Source organism: Heloderma suspectum, chromosome 1 (genome assembly GCF_057233095.1).
Source record: "Heloderma suspectum isolate Gila_16-S chromosome 1, 16-S_ref, whole genome shotgun sequence".
Classification (NCBI taxonomy): domain Eukaryota; kingdom Metazoa; phylum Chordata; class Lepidosauria; order Squamata; family Helodermatidae; genus Heloderma; species Heloderma suspectum.
Window position 1 is genome coordinate 7,150,130 of NC_139458.1, and position 16,475 is coordinate 7,166,604.

A 16,475-nucleotide genomic window follows, 5' to 3' on the forward strand; every position below is an offset into this window, starting at 1 on the left:
CTACTACTGTTATGCCACATTTATTCTTGCTGCTTGCTTCCAGGCATAACAGTCTGTGTCTTTTCTTAATGTGTAGTATGTCAGTTGTTATGCTTGTATATATGTGTTATTTTCATTTATTTTGAGGGATTTATACCATACTGATGGTTAATATTTTTTATAAACCCTGGATATTCTCTGGGGTTTTAAATGCCAATGCACAGCCATTTTATACAGTTTTCTCTCACATTTAAGCTTGCAATGAACTCAGCTGAGATCCTCTCAGATAAAAAGGACCAAATCAGTTGGTATCTGTTGCTTTGGATTCAATATCTAATGAGATGGTATGAATTTTAGAGAAGTTTGATTCCATATCAGTAATCAACTTCTCAAACTGAGTTAAATCTCTGCAGGTGTTATGCCTTTATAACTAAAGAGACTAAAGAAATGTCCTTGTTTGAAGGTTCTGGAAAATTGAGAGCTGGGCATTAGGTATTTTAACTTAATTCCTGCTATATGAGGATGCTATTATCCCAAGAGGCTGTTTTTATCGAAAGGCCGCTGTTTTCCCACAGATCAAAGCTGCCTAGTCCAAGTTAAAATGTGAGTGTCTCAGAGCTGAATCCAAGAGGGCCTTTGATTTTTAATGTGCTGGCCTTTGTTCTGTTTGTGCTGGTCCTTGCTGCTGTTTCTTGAGATAGTTTTGTTGATGAATTTCTGTTTTATTGGATGGTGTGTATGTGCTTTGTAAACTATTGAAGACTTAAAAAAAAAACCTGTTGGTGCCAATGGGTGCTTTTTCCCTAGGGCTAAAGTGGCATGAAAGGGAGAGGCAATTCTCGTCAGTAATGCTACTGGGGAAAGCATGGTTAAATCTTCTCTTCCAATCCACTGTGATCTTGATTGAAAATAGCACCCCCCCCCCCCCAATGAACCAGCTAGTAAATAAAAATGCTTTCTAACAACATACTTCGTGTCATGGTCCCCATTTGGTCCTCATTCTTCATACAGAAGCTCAACTGATAAAGTAGAAGTAAGATACTATGGAACTCTTATTATGTCAACATTTTCCTCTGGCTCATAAAATGTTAGCAAAACATCAGTTCTATGCCAGTGAAGGGCACTGACCAATGCACTCATCCATGCTGGGTGCTTAGAACCTCTCTCAAGTCATAAAGTTGGGGCATCCTTGACTAGTTAAACAGACTTCTATTTATATGAGGCGAGGGAATCTACTTCCCTAACATACTCAATTTTCAGGGAGAAGATGAGTGAGCAACCTGTGCTCCATCACCCACATTCAGCTCCAAAAGTTTTCTGAGGAGTCTTCTTAAAACTGAAAATTCTTGCTTGGCTTTTTTTTTCCTTTTAGAAGTAGCACTTTAGGCATCATAGTTTGTCAGGAGCACCTTAGCTGCCTCTTGCAGTCCCCTCCAATAGCCAACTCAGGACACAGACGATGAGGATTCTTTCCAAGGCTTTATTCCTTTACTCCTTTATGACTCTTACAGATACTAATCACTAGCGACTAAGCAAGGAACAGCACTGGGGAAAGATAGTAGAGTAGCCTAAGCTCCAGGTAAGGCAGTTGGTCCCTGTTTGAAGAAGAACCACAGGAAGACCCTGAACCTATGGGCTAGGGAGAGATCCTCCCTCTTTCCCTTGGGTCCTCGGGACACGACCGTTGCTTGTGCGCCAAACAAGTGGAGTGCCTCCTTTCCGCGCCCTCCATCTGTCATCGCTCCCTGCGTCTGCGCCAAGCGTCCAGCAAGCCCCCCTCCAGCGTTCTCTCACTGCTAGGGTCACTATCTATCCCAGGAATGCTGGCAGGAGGAATCTCTGCCAGCTGCTGTGCTTGTGAGAGATGAGCAAGCTCCTTTCCCACGGATTGCTGTTCTTCCTCAGAATCAGAACTGCTCTGGGGCTCTATGGGCTCAGTTTCCACCCTGACATAGTTGCAGAGAAGAGTTTGAGTATATAATGGGAAAAATTCTCATGTTGTGTCCAAGTAGGATAGTGCTGTTTTCAACCAAACACCCTGATTTAGTGTTAACAGAGTACAACAACCTGAACTTTGTTTTTTCTGCCTAATTTTGTGCTTAGTGTCTTCTAATAACTAGTGTCAGTTTTGCACAAGCTTCTTAACTCAAGGCCGGTTGTAAAGGGAAATCTAAATTGGATTCTGTATCCAGAATCTGTAACTTGAACTTTGTAATAATAAATCTTTCTGCTTTTAAAATAAAAATGGATTACTCTTGGCTGACCCATTTCTGTCAAGAGACAGGAAGTGAGTCACTATAAGTAAACTATTATAGTGTGGAAGTAATAGCTGCAAATTAGAGATCCTCTTAGGACTTTTGATTTTTTTTTTTAAAGGGAGGATTAAATAAAGTGTAATATTATTGATAAACTTACTTGTTTTAAATATCTTTTCATTTCACTTTAGATTACTGTCCATTCCCATCCTGAAGCCTGGGGCAGATAACACAAGCATAAACCCAGCAAAATATAAATGTAAAAGCAAACAAATCAGCGAAGTAGAACAAAACTGCATTTCATTAAAATCCTTCCCGAAAAATCCTACCTCAGTGATCCCCAGCCTTTTTCGACCAGTGGGCACATTTGGAAATTTAAGAAACTGCTGTGGGCACCACCACAAAATGGCTCCTACAGAGGACGTGGCTAAATGCATAATGGCTGTTGTAAGTCAGAAGTGAGCTAAAGAGGTGTGCAAGAGAGCAATAATGAGGCTAGAGGCTGGGAGGGAGGGAGAAATAGCACGGCAAAGGGCTAGAGAAGAGACAAAAGAGCCAGGTTAGAAGCTGGGAGGAGGAGAAGCAGCAAGGTTAAGAGGTTGGGAGAGAAATAGTGAAGCTAGAGGCTGGGAGGGAGGGGGAAGCAGCAAGGCAGGTGGCGGGGAGAGAGAGAGCAAGGCTGGAGGCTAGAAAGGGTGAGAAAGAAGATGGGAGAAATAGCAAGGAAGGGGGATGTGGGGGGGAGTAATAGCGAGGCTAGAGACGGGGGGCATCTCTACACCAGCTTAAAATCCTGCATTTAAAGCGGGGCTTTCTGCTTCCATTTTAAATGCATGATCACAATGATTCTCTTTTTCACCTGCTTCCTTTACCCCCTCCTTCTCCCTGTATAATCTTCCATTATCTTTCATTGATCTCGCTCCTCTTCTGGCCACTTTTCCTTTTTTCAGAGGGAACTCAAGCGGAACACAAAGGGGTAATTTGATAGCTTGTTATCTGCGATCTATTTAAAAATGGAACAAAGGGCATTTAGTGCAGGAGATGCCATGGAGGGTCACAGCATCATGTAAAGAGCCTGCAAACTTCCTGAAGGAGCAGTCTCACAGGATAAAAGCTCCGTGTGAAGAAAGCCTGGGAGGGCGGGGAGAGAGAACAAAGGGGAAAGGTCTGTCAGGGCAGAGGAAGATTGGGCAGGGCCAGAAAGCAACTCTTTCCTTATCTGCCTGCCTACCAACAGCTTATCCACAGCAAATGCAGGAACAGAAAGGAGAACCTGGTGCTCTTACATTTTTCAAGGTTTTTATTAAAAAATAATTTTTTTGAAGGGGGCAGGGTGTTGGGAGCTTTGTGGGCACCATTGGAGGTGTTGCAGGCACCATGGTGTCTGCAGGTGCTGCACTGGGGACCCCTGCCCTATCGTACCCTGACTTCACACTGAGTCTTGAAAGCCAGCCCAGTGGGAGACCCCTTACACTTTCCAAAAAAGTGTTCAGACTTGATTCATGAGCCTCTCTAGAAGGAGGGAGTGCATACATTGTGCGGGGGAGAAGGCAGGGGAGCAGTCACCAAGAACTCCTTTCTACCCCTTGCTGTTCTGATTCTGACACAACAGAATCTTTAAGAAGGCACATTTAGTTGATCTGAGATTGTAATCAGGGAAATGGCAAGAGACTGTCTTGTAAGGTCTGTTGGAACTAAGCCTGCCTGAATGTTGAGTTTATCTTCTGAGGCCCTTCTCTGGATGCCCTGCCTTTGGAGGAGAGGCAGCTAGTGACTGAGGAAGGGGGCCTTTTTGGTGTTGGTGCACACCTGTGGAACTTGCTGTCCCAAGAGAGGTTCAACGTGTCTTTTCAGTACCAGGTGAAAACATTTTTGTTCGCTCAGAACTTTTAATCTGTTCTTAGATTCAAGAGTGGGCCTCTTTAAGCTGCTGTATTATTTTCTGTCATTATTTTGGTAATATGTGTTTTATTTTATTCCTGGAAGTTGTGTTTTTAAATTGAAGGGTGGAACATCAAATCACCAACTGAGGGGTTTATCATTAAATGCAGTGTCTTAAATTATGCCCAGAATCAGTGCTAACTTCAGAGTACTGATGTGCTATCCTCCCAGTGAAGTTGCCCGTGATGGAGGACCTGGATTTTAAAGGAGGGGAAGTATAGCAGTGTATCAGCATGCTAATGGCACCTTTGCCTCAAAACAAGCTTGTCTAGAAGTTTTATACATATTAAACAGGAGAAGGGATGGGAGAAAGCTAGCATCTGTGAATATTCTGAGATGTTAGAGCCTCTTCACACACCCAGGATTTGGTGACAAAGGCAATTCTAAAATGCTGCCTTTAGCAAGGATGTGGGAAAATCTCAAGTGTTGAAATTTGGAATTGGCACTTAAATCAGAACTACTTTTCTAGCCTTGCCTCGATAGGGACCATGAGTCAGTGGTAGAGTACATGCTTTGCATTTGATCCCAGATTCAATATCTCTAGGTAGGGCAAGGAAATAATCCTGCCTGAAACCCTGGAGAGCCACTGCCAGTCACTGTTGACAGCACTGGGCAAGATGGGCCATGGGTCTGACTCAGTATAAGGCAGCTTCCTATGTTTCTGTGCTCTTCCTCTGAGGACCAAGGTCACAAAGAACCGGTGAGATGATAAAATGTGCTTGAAGTTTCTGTGATAGGTATATATTGGCATGCGTCTGGATACTACGTGAAAGCAACATGGAAACATGAAAGTAACTTGGAAATTATGACTAGGGAGGAGAAATAGCACATCCTTCAGAGATGGTCCTGCCATTGCTTTAATCTCCAAGCATCATCTGGGCTAGGAAGCTGGGTTAAAAAACCCTATTTGGAAAAATATATATGTGCTGCTAAAGGCTTGGGACATGGGCTTTTATTCTTCAAAGAAAACAAATTCCACAAAAATTTCTGAAGGGTAGCTGTGTTAGGCTGTTGCAGAAAAAACAACAAAGAGTCTTGTTAAAGACTAACAAATTTATTCTGGCATAAGCTTTCATGGACACTGTCCACTTCATCAGATATGAATATATATAAATATATACACACACACACACATATACACACACACATACACATACATATTGGGGGGGAGGGATGTAAACTCTGACAACACAGTTTACATCTCCCCCCCGCCAGCATGTGTATATAAATCTGCCAATTTAAGGTTAACACTTTATGCATCTGAAGTGAAGAGTGTCCAGAGAAGCTTATGCTAGAATCAGTTTGTTAGCCTTTAAGGTGCCATAGGTTTCTTTGTTTTTGCTACAACAATTTAAGCAAGTTTGCATGAATAATTGCTTTTTAGGGGAAGGGACTGACTGTCACACGCTCTGCTTAACCTGGTGTATAGTGCTTATGTTTCCCCATGTTAACTGTTTGTTTGTAGGAGGAAGTGTACTATACTGTTTCTCTAAAAGTGTGAGTGGTAAAATGGAACCCAAAAACGTATGCCTTAAGGCAGGGGTGTTGAACCTCTTTCAGCTCAAGGGCCGAATCCCGTTTCAGAGATGCTTTTGGGGCCTGCATTTGCCAAGAAAGGCAAATGCTATTTTGGGCTGCATTAAGAGAAGCATAGCTTCCAAATCCTGGGAAATACTAGTTCCCCTCTACTCAGCACTGGTTAGGCCTCATCTTGAGTGCTGTGTCCGGTTCTGGGCGCCACATTTTAAGAAGGATGCAGACAAACTGGAGAGGGTTCAGAGGAAGGCAACAAAGATGATCAGGGACTGGAAACGAAGCCCTGTGGAGAGAGACTGAAAGAACCGGGCATGTTTAGCCTTGAGAAGACTGAGGGGAGAGATGATAGCGCTCTTCAAGTACTTGAAAGGTTGTCCCAGAGAGGAAGGCCAGGATCTCTTCTTGATCATCCCAGAGTGCAAGTCACAGAATCATGGGCTTAAGTGATAGGAAGCCAGATCATTCCGGCTGAACATCAGGAAAAACGTCCTGACTGTTAGAGCAATACGACAGTGGAACTGATTACCTAGGGAGGTGGTGGGCTCTCCCACACTGGAGGCATTCAAGAGGAGGATGGACAGCCATCTGTCAGGGGTGCTCTGGCTTGGATTTCTGCATTGAGCAGGGGGTTGGACTCGATGGCCTTGTAGGCCCCTTCCAACACTCCTATTCTATGATTCAGTGGTGGGCAGGGCAAAAGGGGTAGGGCCAAAATACCAACCTCCCCCCTGCATATTTTAGCTTAAAGCTATTACTACCAGTAACTAAACCTTAGGAGAAGCATTTCAACCTTTTAGAACGGGGGAAAAACTACACAAACCCCAGGAAACCACCAAATGCTCAGTAGTCAGGGGCCAGAGGAAGAGGGTGTGGTCATCTAGGGCAGAGCTTTCCAAACCGTGTACTGCGATACATTAGTGTGTCGGCAGCAGTGTGTAGGTGTGTCGCGTGAAATGCAGAAAATTGCGCAGAAGGGCACCCCGGAGCTCCCTTACTTGCGTTTGCTCCCCCCCCCCCCAGGAACTTCCTAAAGCAGCTAACGTTAAAGCAGCTAAGACTTAGCTGCTAAGGCTTAGCAGCTAAGGCTTAGGTGCTTTAACATTAGCTGTTTTAGGATCACATGGTGTCTTGATGTAGGACACACGTGATTGGCCATGTTGGAGCGGTATGGCGAGGAGTGTGGAAACACTGGCTGCACGAGGAGTGTGGAGAATTCGAAGTTAGCGGAGCAGTTAGTTGAGCAATTTGCAATCAGCTTGGGCGAGAGGCTTCCCCACGTCCTCAGTGCGGCTGCAGGGCGGCGGGGGAGAACAACGGCCTGCTGGATGCCCCCGGAGCAGGGAGGGCTGCGCCGGGCATGCGAGGAGCTTCGAGCCTGCGCTCCCCGGAAAGGTAGAGGCACAGGGCGAAGAGAGGGGAAGGGAGGCGCTGCCCTGGGAGCAGAGCTCGGCTAACACCGGCGCGGAGAAGTGGCAGCGGCCACCAGCCCCGTGTGGTTTCGGGCGTGCCCTTCGCGGACTTCTGCACCGTGCTGCCGCGCAGCCAGGCCAGAGTAACATGCAGGTGGAAATGCGACCTGGGACTGGGACTGCACAGAGTGGGGCATCTTGGCCAGTTGGAATGGAACTCAGTGGAGGCCAGAAGCCTCAGAATCAGCGTGCTCCCAGTCACCCAGGCGAGCGCAGCTGCAGGCTGTCACCCAGTCAACCCACCTGCTGCTGGCTGAAGGGAGGCCACCCTCCCAAACCCAATGTGGCAAACAGCAAGCCACCCACCACATGGCACTTATGATTTGATTTCTGCCATTTATTTTTATTTTTACTCTGCTGTAATCGACAGCAGTTCGAGACCTGAGTGCTGCGTGATGGAGTGAGCTCTCGTCTTCAGTCCCAGCTTCTGCCAACCTAGCAGTTCGAAAGCAAGAAATTGCAAGTAGATAAATAGGTACCGCTTCAGCAGGAAAGGTAACAGCATTCCGTGCACCTTGGTGTTCAGTCATGCCGGCCACATGACCACGGAAGTGTCTTCGGACAGCGCTGGCTCTTCGGCTTAGAAATGGAGATGAGCACCACACCCTGGAGTCGGATATGACTGGTTGGGGACACCTTTACCTTTTACCTTTAATCGTGGATTAACCACCCACCGGCAGTGTACCACCGGAGAGTGCTGGAACTGGACTCTGGACATAGGCATTGCAAATATTTACAGCAGTATAGCCTTGTAGTGAGACATATATATTTACACCATTTTTGTTGGACTTTTGCTTCTCTACTTCATGTGTTTTTGCAGCTGAGCTCCTACCTGGACCTGTGTGTCCTAATATGTATTGTAAATACTTTAGTTAATTTTGTTTATTTTTCATATTTTCTCCTATCTTTATCTCACTTTATCACTGTGGGAGTGGAGCGCAGGCGCTGTTATTTTCATAAGAAAAAACAGAGAAAGATGAGCACTAAAAACAGTCCTGTTATTTTCATATTTAGTTAATGCTAAAACCTGGAAATAAATTTGCATAGATTTATTCATTAAATTGCAGTTGAATTACCCGTAAAATGGATATGTTTCTAATTAAGAAAAGGAAAGCTGGTGAAGATGGCATTTGCAATGAACAAAATGTAGCCGCTATAGAGGAAACTATGCAAGAATCAACTGTTGAACGGTCTGTATTAGTACGTAAGAAGTGTAAAGGAAAAATTTCCAAGCCTCGTTTATACAGTAAAGATTATATGAAACGGGGGTTCACATTTTCTGGTAATGAAAGCAATCCTTGTCCCCAGTGTTTAGTTTGTGGGGATATACTTGCAAATGAAAGTATGGTACCAAATAAATTAAAGCGTCATTTTACCTCAAAACACTGTCATTTGTCAGAAAAACCAGTAGAATACTTTATTGAGCTTTCAAAATCTATAAAGAAGCAGTCGTCTCCACTCTCTTTGTGAATGATGCAATCAGAGAAAGCTCAAAAGGCAAGTTACTTGGTTGCTCAAACAACTGCCAAAAACAAGGACCCACATGCTATTGCCGAAACCACCATAAAGGAATCTTGCTGTGCTATTACTCGAACAATGTTTGGGCCCGAATTTGAGATAGAAGTTAATAAAATCCCTTTGGCAGATAACGCGATCGGAAGACGTATTCAAGACATGTCTGATGACATTAAGCAGCAAATGAAGGATATTTTTCAAGACGATAATATGATCTTTACATTGCAATTAGATGAAGCAACAGATGTCAGTGGGTTAGCACGATTATTGGTTTTTATAAGTTTCATTCATACTGACAGAATTATTGAGCAATTCTTGTGTTGTCTAGAACTTGCAATGAGAACTAGAGGTGAAGATATATTTAAAACTTTTGATTGCTTCATGAAGGAAAATAATTTGCAATGGTTAAATTGTGTAGGAATATGCACAGATGGCGCACCCTCAATGGTTGGTTCAACAAAAGTTTTATAGCTTTAGCAAAGAAAGAGAATGAAAATATTATAATTACTCATTGCTTTTTACATTGCGAAGCACTAGTTGCGCAAGCCATTGGAAATTAATTAAGAAAAGTTTTGGAGTGGTTCAAATGGTCAATTACATTAAAAGTAGACCTCTTCAATCAAGATTATTTGCTCATATTTGTGAAGACATGGGGGCAAGGTTTAAAAAGCTTCTACTACACACAGAAGTTCATTGGCTCTCAAGAGGTTGAATGTTTTGTCGTGTATATGAATTGAGGGAAATGATGCTTAAACTTTTTGAGGAAAATCAGCAAAATGAATTCTGCGATCTAATTCAAAGCAAACTTTGGTGCACAGAATTGGCATATCTTGCTGACATATTTGAACATTTGAATAAAATAAACACCAGTATGCAAGGAAAAGGAGAAAATATCTTAACAGCAGTAGATAAAATTTGTGCTATGAGAGACAAAATAGCAATTTGGAAAATGAAAGTGAAAGAAGGAAATTTTGAAATGTTTTCCAAAACTGCTGTGCCAGCTAAAATGTGATATCAGCTTGCTAATTGCTGACCATTTAAGATTCCTTGGAGAGAAAGTTCATCATTATTTCCCAAATGTTGAAATCCAAGACTATGATTGGATCAGAAATCCATTTCTTTCAACTTCAATGAGGAACTTTTCAGTTACTGAAGAATAATTAGCTGACAAAAAATGATCAAAATCTGTTAATGATGCATGAACAGGGTGACTTAGACAGCTTTTGGATTCGCATTTCAAAAATGCATCCAAACATAGCTAAAAAAGCATTAAAAATTCTTCTGCAGTTTTCTACTACATACATTTGTGAAGTATCCTTTTCAACGATGGCAAACTTAAAGACACTGTGAAATGTGGAAGCTTAAAAATGCTTGATGACGAAATGCGAAATTGCACATATTTACATACTGTTACTCATAAATGACAACAATGTATGTTATTATCTTACAAATCATATATTTTTAAAAATATAAATGAAAGGTTTTCATGAGATATGTTGTATCCCCATACATTTCGTTATTACAATTTATGTATGTGTCCGTATCTCTTATAATGGGTTAGTTTAACCTCCGGTTTGCTAGTAAAACTGAATTACCGTGTCACGAAATGATGCATGTCTAAAAAGTGTGTCACCAACATGAGAAGTTTGGAAAGCTCTGATCTAGGGAATGCTGAAAGGCTGGATTTAGCCCACAGATGGGCCTGAGATTCTTTGTCAGGGTTAACTCACACTTATGTAGAAGGCAGGGCCAATCATATCAAAGTTGTGTCCCACAGGAAAGGGAGAAACCCTCTCGCAGTCTTGGCTCTACCTCCTACAGAAGAGAAGGGTTGTTTGCTCCCAGTTTCTTTGGGAGCATAGCCCTTTTCTCTCTTTCTGTCACCTTTCCATCAGTTCTGAGACAGGAGTGTTAGGTTTCCTTATATTCTGGGTTGGGCTCCCATTGTGGGTGTGAGTGAGAGACTGACTGGGGCTGCATGACATGCCAACCAACTTTGGTTTGTTTTCCCAAACAAACCATCATTGATTAGCATGTTGTGCGAACCCAGACTGTGCTTCTCAGAGTGGGTTGTTTTTCCCAAACAACCCACCCCAAGAACCCATGGTCCGCAGAATGGGTTGTTCAGCCCACGATGGGTTGATGTGTTGTCTGCCAGGCCATCGTGAGTAAAGGGCATCAGGCAGCAAGCCACTCAACAAGAGTGGCAGAAACCCCTGCCACTCTTGCCCAAGCCACTGAACGTGCCCTTTCCCCTTGCTTGTCACAGCCCCTCCAATGGTGGCCAAATGGCACCATGGAGGGGCTGTCACGGGCACCTCTTTCACCCACACCAATCCCCCTTGCTGGCTCTGATTGCGATCTTCATTGCCCTTTAAAAAACAGTCCTTAAAAAATTCCTGGCCCTCTTTTGGGCAAAAGGGGGCTGAGTAAATTTTTTAAAGCTGAAGAACAGGGCTGGGAGGACCAAATTCAAGTTCCCTCAAAGATTGTGTTTCCCCAACCAAAGGGAGGGGGGGATTAAAGCCCTATTTGCACACATTCCCCAGTTATGCGTAAGTGTAGAAAAACGTTTCCTGGTCCCATTCTTGCGCAAAAATGGGACCAGGATTTTTTTTTAAAGGGACCCGACCCCAATTGTGATAGGAGCTAGGAAAGGGAACTTGGCAGCAGACAAGATGGGTCTATTGCGAGGTCCCATGGGATGCTGAGTGGAGGACTGAGGGGAAGAGAGGAGGACGATCAGGCAGCCACCCACCCTTGGTGGGTGGTTGGCCCTATCATGTGGTGGGCGCACTAACCACCTAGGGTGGCTTGTTCGCAAACCAACCCACCCTTCATGCCTAGTCACCCACCATGGTTAACATGACGTGTGAACATCGTTCTCACAAACACACATACCCTGCTTCTCCTTTCTTCTTTTTCACCTCAGAAATTACCTCATAAAAACAAAAACAAATATTCTGTGGAGAGAGAGGTGTTGCTTTTTTCAGGACTATTGTTATCCAAGGGAGCCAACCCCCAATGTGTTGTGTGCGGACTTAGGGAGTGCTTCATGACCACAGTCCTACCAGGTTTCTCAGCGTTTTCCCTCATTGAAAGAAGGGCTGTTCCCTAATATCTCTAGTACTGCTACTGCGCACAGGGTTCCAGCCCGGCAAGACTGGTGCCACTCCAGACGCCTCGCCTCTATGAAGTTGGTGACAACCACCCTCATATCCCTCCTTTGGAGGTGGCAAGTCAAGTTACACTACAGGTGGGGAATACTCTATAGGTCCCTCAGTGAGAAATCTCTCTACATTGGTGACGGCAGCAGCAGCCACATCTAGGGCTCAGCAAAGCCTGATAGAGGACGCTGTTTGGTCGTTGTCAGGCCCTTCCAAAGGAGCGAAGGAGGCTGTTTCAGGCTTGTCTGTAACAGGACTGGTCTGGACTCGAGTGGAAATCCTGTGCTTAAACAAGCAGATGGTCCGTGAAGTAGCCGCGGCGCTAGCCAAACAGTTGGCAAAGGAGTCACGTGACCGCATACAAAAGCAGGATAGATGTGGCTCTTCTTCATCTAGTGACTCTTCCTCCTCTTCTACCTCCCCCACTGCCTCTACTTCGCCTCCTAGTTACAAAAAGGGGTGGGGAGATTGTAAAAAAAAGAAAAGAGCAAGCACTGGTGGTCATTATGGCAGTCTTCCGCACATAAGACAGTGTCATCACCAGAGGACCTTAGGGCGATGGGGTGATAGACAAACTGCATCGGGAAAGCTTGACTCCACATGGCAAAGGGGATTCTTTGGGGTATGTTTCTGTTATTGAGCAAGGGTCTAAAATATGCTCTGAGCAAGGAGAAGGGGAGATTTTGGAAGGGGACACCCCTGAACTGTAGGAAATACTAGCTAGTAGTATTAAAACTTCCTAAGATTAAAACTTCTCACGCTGTGTTGGCTCTGTTCTCACCCCTCATAGGATTGGACCTTCCTCCCCCTCCCTGCCACAAACTAGGAGAAAAACAGAAAACTTCTTAATCTCATTGTGCTCCAGCTGAAAGTGAGGCAGTTGATGAGGAGCTGCTGGGAGCAGCTGAGGTTTTTCCCAGGGCTGTGCCTTCAGCCCCAGTTGTACCTTTTTCTTGTTCATTTAATAACATTGTACAAGGAGAATGGAATGATCCGGGGTGGGAGGACATAATCTTCATTAAAAGTTCTATAACCTCCCTGGTCAGACTGTGGAGTCCCTACAGGTATCAACAGTGGATGGTCCTGTAGTGGCATTGACCTCTAAGGCCTTTGTGACCAGAGAGGGCAGGAAATCCCTGTCCAATTCAGGTGATCGCAAGACAGACGCAGGCTTGAAGCGAATCCATGAGGCAACAGCGCTGGCTATTCGTACTCCCACCGCAAACTCTATAATTGCAAGAGCGTCAGTTATGTGGACATGGTCCTTAATTCCTGAGGTGCCATCCCAATCAAAGCGCCTTAGAGAAGGACTCAGGGCAGCTGCATTCTTGGCAGATTCCTTGGTAGATGGCATCCAATATTTGACCAGGGCTGCAGGGGTGGTGGTGCACTGAACTCTCTGGCTACGCCAGTCGCAAGTAGACTTACAATCTAAGGCTAACCTATCTCTTAAACCTTTTAAAAGAGAAAAATGTTTTGGAGAATCTATAGAACCTTTACTAATTGAGATGAAGGAGAAGAAGAAAGCCTTACCATCCGTGACAAAGAAGAATGAGATCACGCAAAGGAAGAAAGCTCCGCAGACCTTTTGTAACTGCTCTTTCAGTGCACCATATCAATACCAGCAACAGTACAAGGCCCCATGGTCAGTTTAACAAGCTTTCAGGACAATGGGGAGGCTGTGGAGGTAAGCAACACTATGAACCATCTACTGTCTAACACCAGACAAAGTCCTGTGGGAGGCAGACTATATATTTTCCTGCAAGCCTGGCTGCTTTCCATCACTGACAAGTGGGTGCTTCAGATGACATAGCACAGTTATGCGCTGGAACTCAAATCTCGACCACTGGAGTGGTTCCTGATTTCTCCACTCCCTCAAAACCCAGTAAAATATCAAAGGGTTGTCACTGTGATTCAACATCTCATCTATATCGGTGCCGTAGAACCTGTGCCTTTTTCCAAAAGGTCCTCAGCATTTTCTCAATATTTTTCATTGGGCCGAAGAAGAGCAGGAAAGACTGGAGAGCAATTTTAAACCTGAAATTCCTCAACCAATTTTTGACAGTGAAAAAATTCAAAATGGAAATGTTCAGGACCATTGCTGAAGCAGTGCAACCTAGAGAGTTCCTAACATCCATCGCCCAGACAGAGATGTATTTACATATGCCAGTGAGGCCAGCCCACAGATGCTAGCTAAATTTCCAGTATGGCACAAACCAGTATCATTACAAGGCTCTTCCTTTTGGTCTTTCCTTCACTCCCTAGGTGTTCTTGCAAATCATAGTTGCCTTTGTGGCACCTTTGATAAGTAAGAGTGAACATGAAGAGGGAATTCATGTTCACTCTTACTTAGACAACCTACTCATCAGATCACCAACTCACCTGAGGGCAGAGGAGGGTCGAAGGAAAACCTTGTCCTGTCTCTCAGACCATGGTTTCGTAGTGAACATGTCCAAGAGTTACCTATTGCCAACACAGCATCTACATTACTTTGGTGTGATTTTGGACACCCAACAGAAGAAGATTCACAGAAACAGATGACAAAACATTTTGTGGACATTGGTCTCCATGACAGCATCAAGCAGCCCCACCCCCATGAACCTGGCACGTCTCTAGGGCTTGATGATCACAGCCATTGTTTCAGTGCCCTGGGCAGGGTTCCGCACCAGGAGCCTAGAATGGTTTCTCCTCAAATTTCAGAACCAAATACTGTTGAGAAAACATATAAGGCTCACCCTACCACCAGAAGTCTCCAGCTCCCTCTCCTGGGGGTTGTACCAGAAGAACTTGTCTCAAGGCAGTCACCTAGTGGAACCACCCTGGATCCAAGTGACGACAGATGCCAGCTTGATGAGTTGGGGAGCACTGCCTCACACAGTTCACACAGGGCTCCTGGTCACAGGAAGAGAAAGCACATCCCATCAGTTGGCTGGAGTTGAGGGCCATACAGCTTGCTCTCCTAGCTTTTTCAGAATTAGTGAGTCAGAAACATGTTCTAATATGCACAGACAGCATGACTGCACCAGGGTGGGACGAGATCCAGCAACTTACAGAAGGAGGCTGTATTACTTCTCTCCTGGGTGGAAAAGAATCTGGCCTCAATCACAGCGGAGTACATACAGTGGACACTCAGCATAGAAGTGGATTGACTAAGTGGAGAGAAAGTGGATCAGGGTGAGTGGGCCCTACATCCTCAGGTATTTTAACTCCTAACTCAATGGCGGAGTCTCCCAATCATAAACTTATTCACCATAAAGGAAAATGCAAAGGTAGAATGCTTTTTGTCCCGCTATCAGGAACTTCAGGCTGACGCGATGGATGCCCTCCATTCAGATTGGCCAGCGGACCTCCTTTGTGCTTTTCCACAGTTTCACTTGATCATGACAACACAACACAAGATCAGCCTTCTGGGATCTGAGGTGTTAATGATCATTCCGCATTGGCCCAGGAGGTCCTGGTTCTCAGACCTGGTGAGCCTCAATGTGTCCCCTCCTTGGACACTGCCAGCATGACCAGATCTAATCTTCCAGGGCTGATCCTCCATCTGGATGTTGAGTGGCTCCATCTCTATGCATGAGACTTGAGAGGGAACAACTCCTAAAAGACGGCCTGTCACACAAAGTAGTGGATACGATCCTTGTATTGTGAAGATTGTCAACACCTAAGATACATGAAATGACCTGGAAGGTGTTCCATCAGTGGTGCAAGTGACACAGGCTCTCTCATGAGAGAGCCTCAGTTGCAAAGGTCTTTAATTTCCTTCAGGAGGGTTTGGAGAAAGGGCTGGCACCAGCCACACTCAAGAGACAAGTGACAGCATTGGCCATGGTGCTCCACCTAGGCACCTAACAATCAATCTCCTCTCTCCCACAGGTCAAGCGCTTCCTGCAGGGAGCAACCCTCATTTCCCCACTAGTGGTTCATCATTTCCCCTTCTGGGATCTGAATAAGGTCTTCAAGGCACCTTTCAAACCACTCCACAAGATCTTTCTGCACATTCTCACTTGGAAAGTATCCTTAGTAGTGTTAATTACAGACACATGGGTAGGGGAATTGGGCGTGTTGTTTATGCACAAGGATCTCTGTTCTTTCTTACAGGATGGGGTAGTTTCAAGACCTGACCTGGCCAAAGGTGAACTCCTGTTTCATCACAGTTAGGAAATCATCCTGCCTGATTTCTGCCCAAATCCTTCTAATCCAAAGGAAAAGATTTGGCACAAGCTAGATGTGTACAGAGCTCTGAGAATTTACCTGAAACGCACCATGGAGTCATGATGTACAGAGCCACTTTCTGTCTCTTACAAGCCAGGAGCCCAGGGAAAGCAAGTCACATGTTCCACCATCAGCAGATGGGCAAGGGAATGCATAGTGCTTTCGAACTGTGCTGCTGGAGAAGACTCTTACAAGTCCCCTGGACTGCAAGGAGGTCACATCAGTCAATCCTAAAGGAAATCAACCCTGACTGCTCATTGGAAGGACAGATACTGAAGCTGAAGCTCAAATATTTTGGCCACCTAACGCGAAGAGAAAACCCACTGGAAAAGACCTTGATGCTGGGAAAGATCCAAGGCAAAAGGAGAAGGGGACGGCAGAGGATGAGATGGCTAGATAGC

General features: G+C 44.8%; 1 protein-coding gene across 8 annotated transcripts in view; it reads left to right on the top strand.

Annotated features, from left to right (window-relative positions):
- Positions 1-16,475, top strand: part of FERMT2 (FERM domain containing kindlin 2) — a 159,642-nt gene that overhangs the window by 33,099 nt on the left and 110,068 nt on the right. The gene's annotated exons all lie outside the window — the stretch shown is intronic.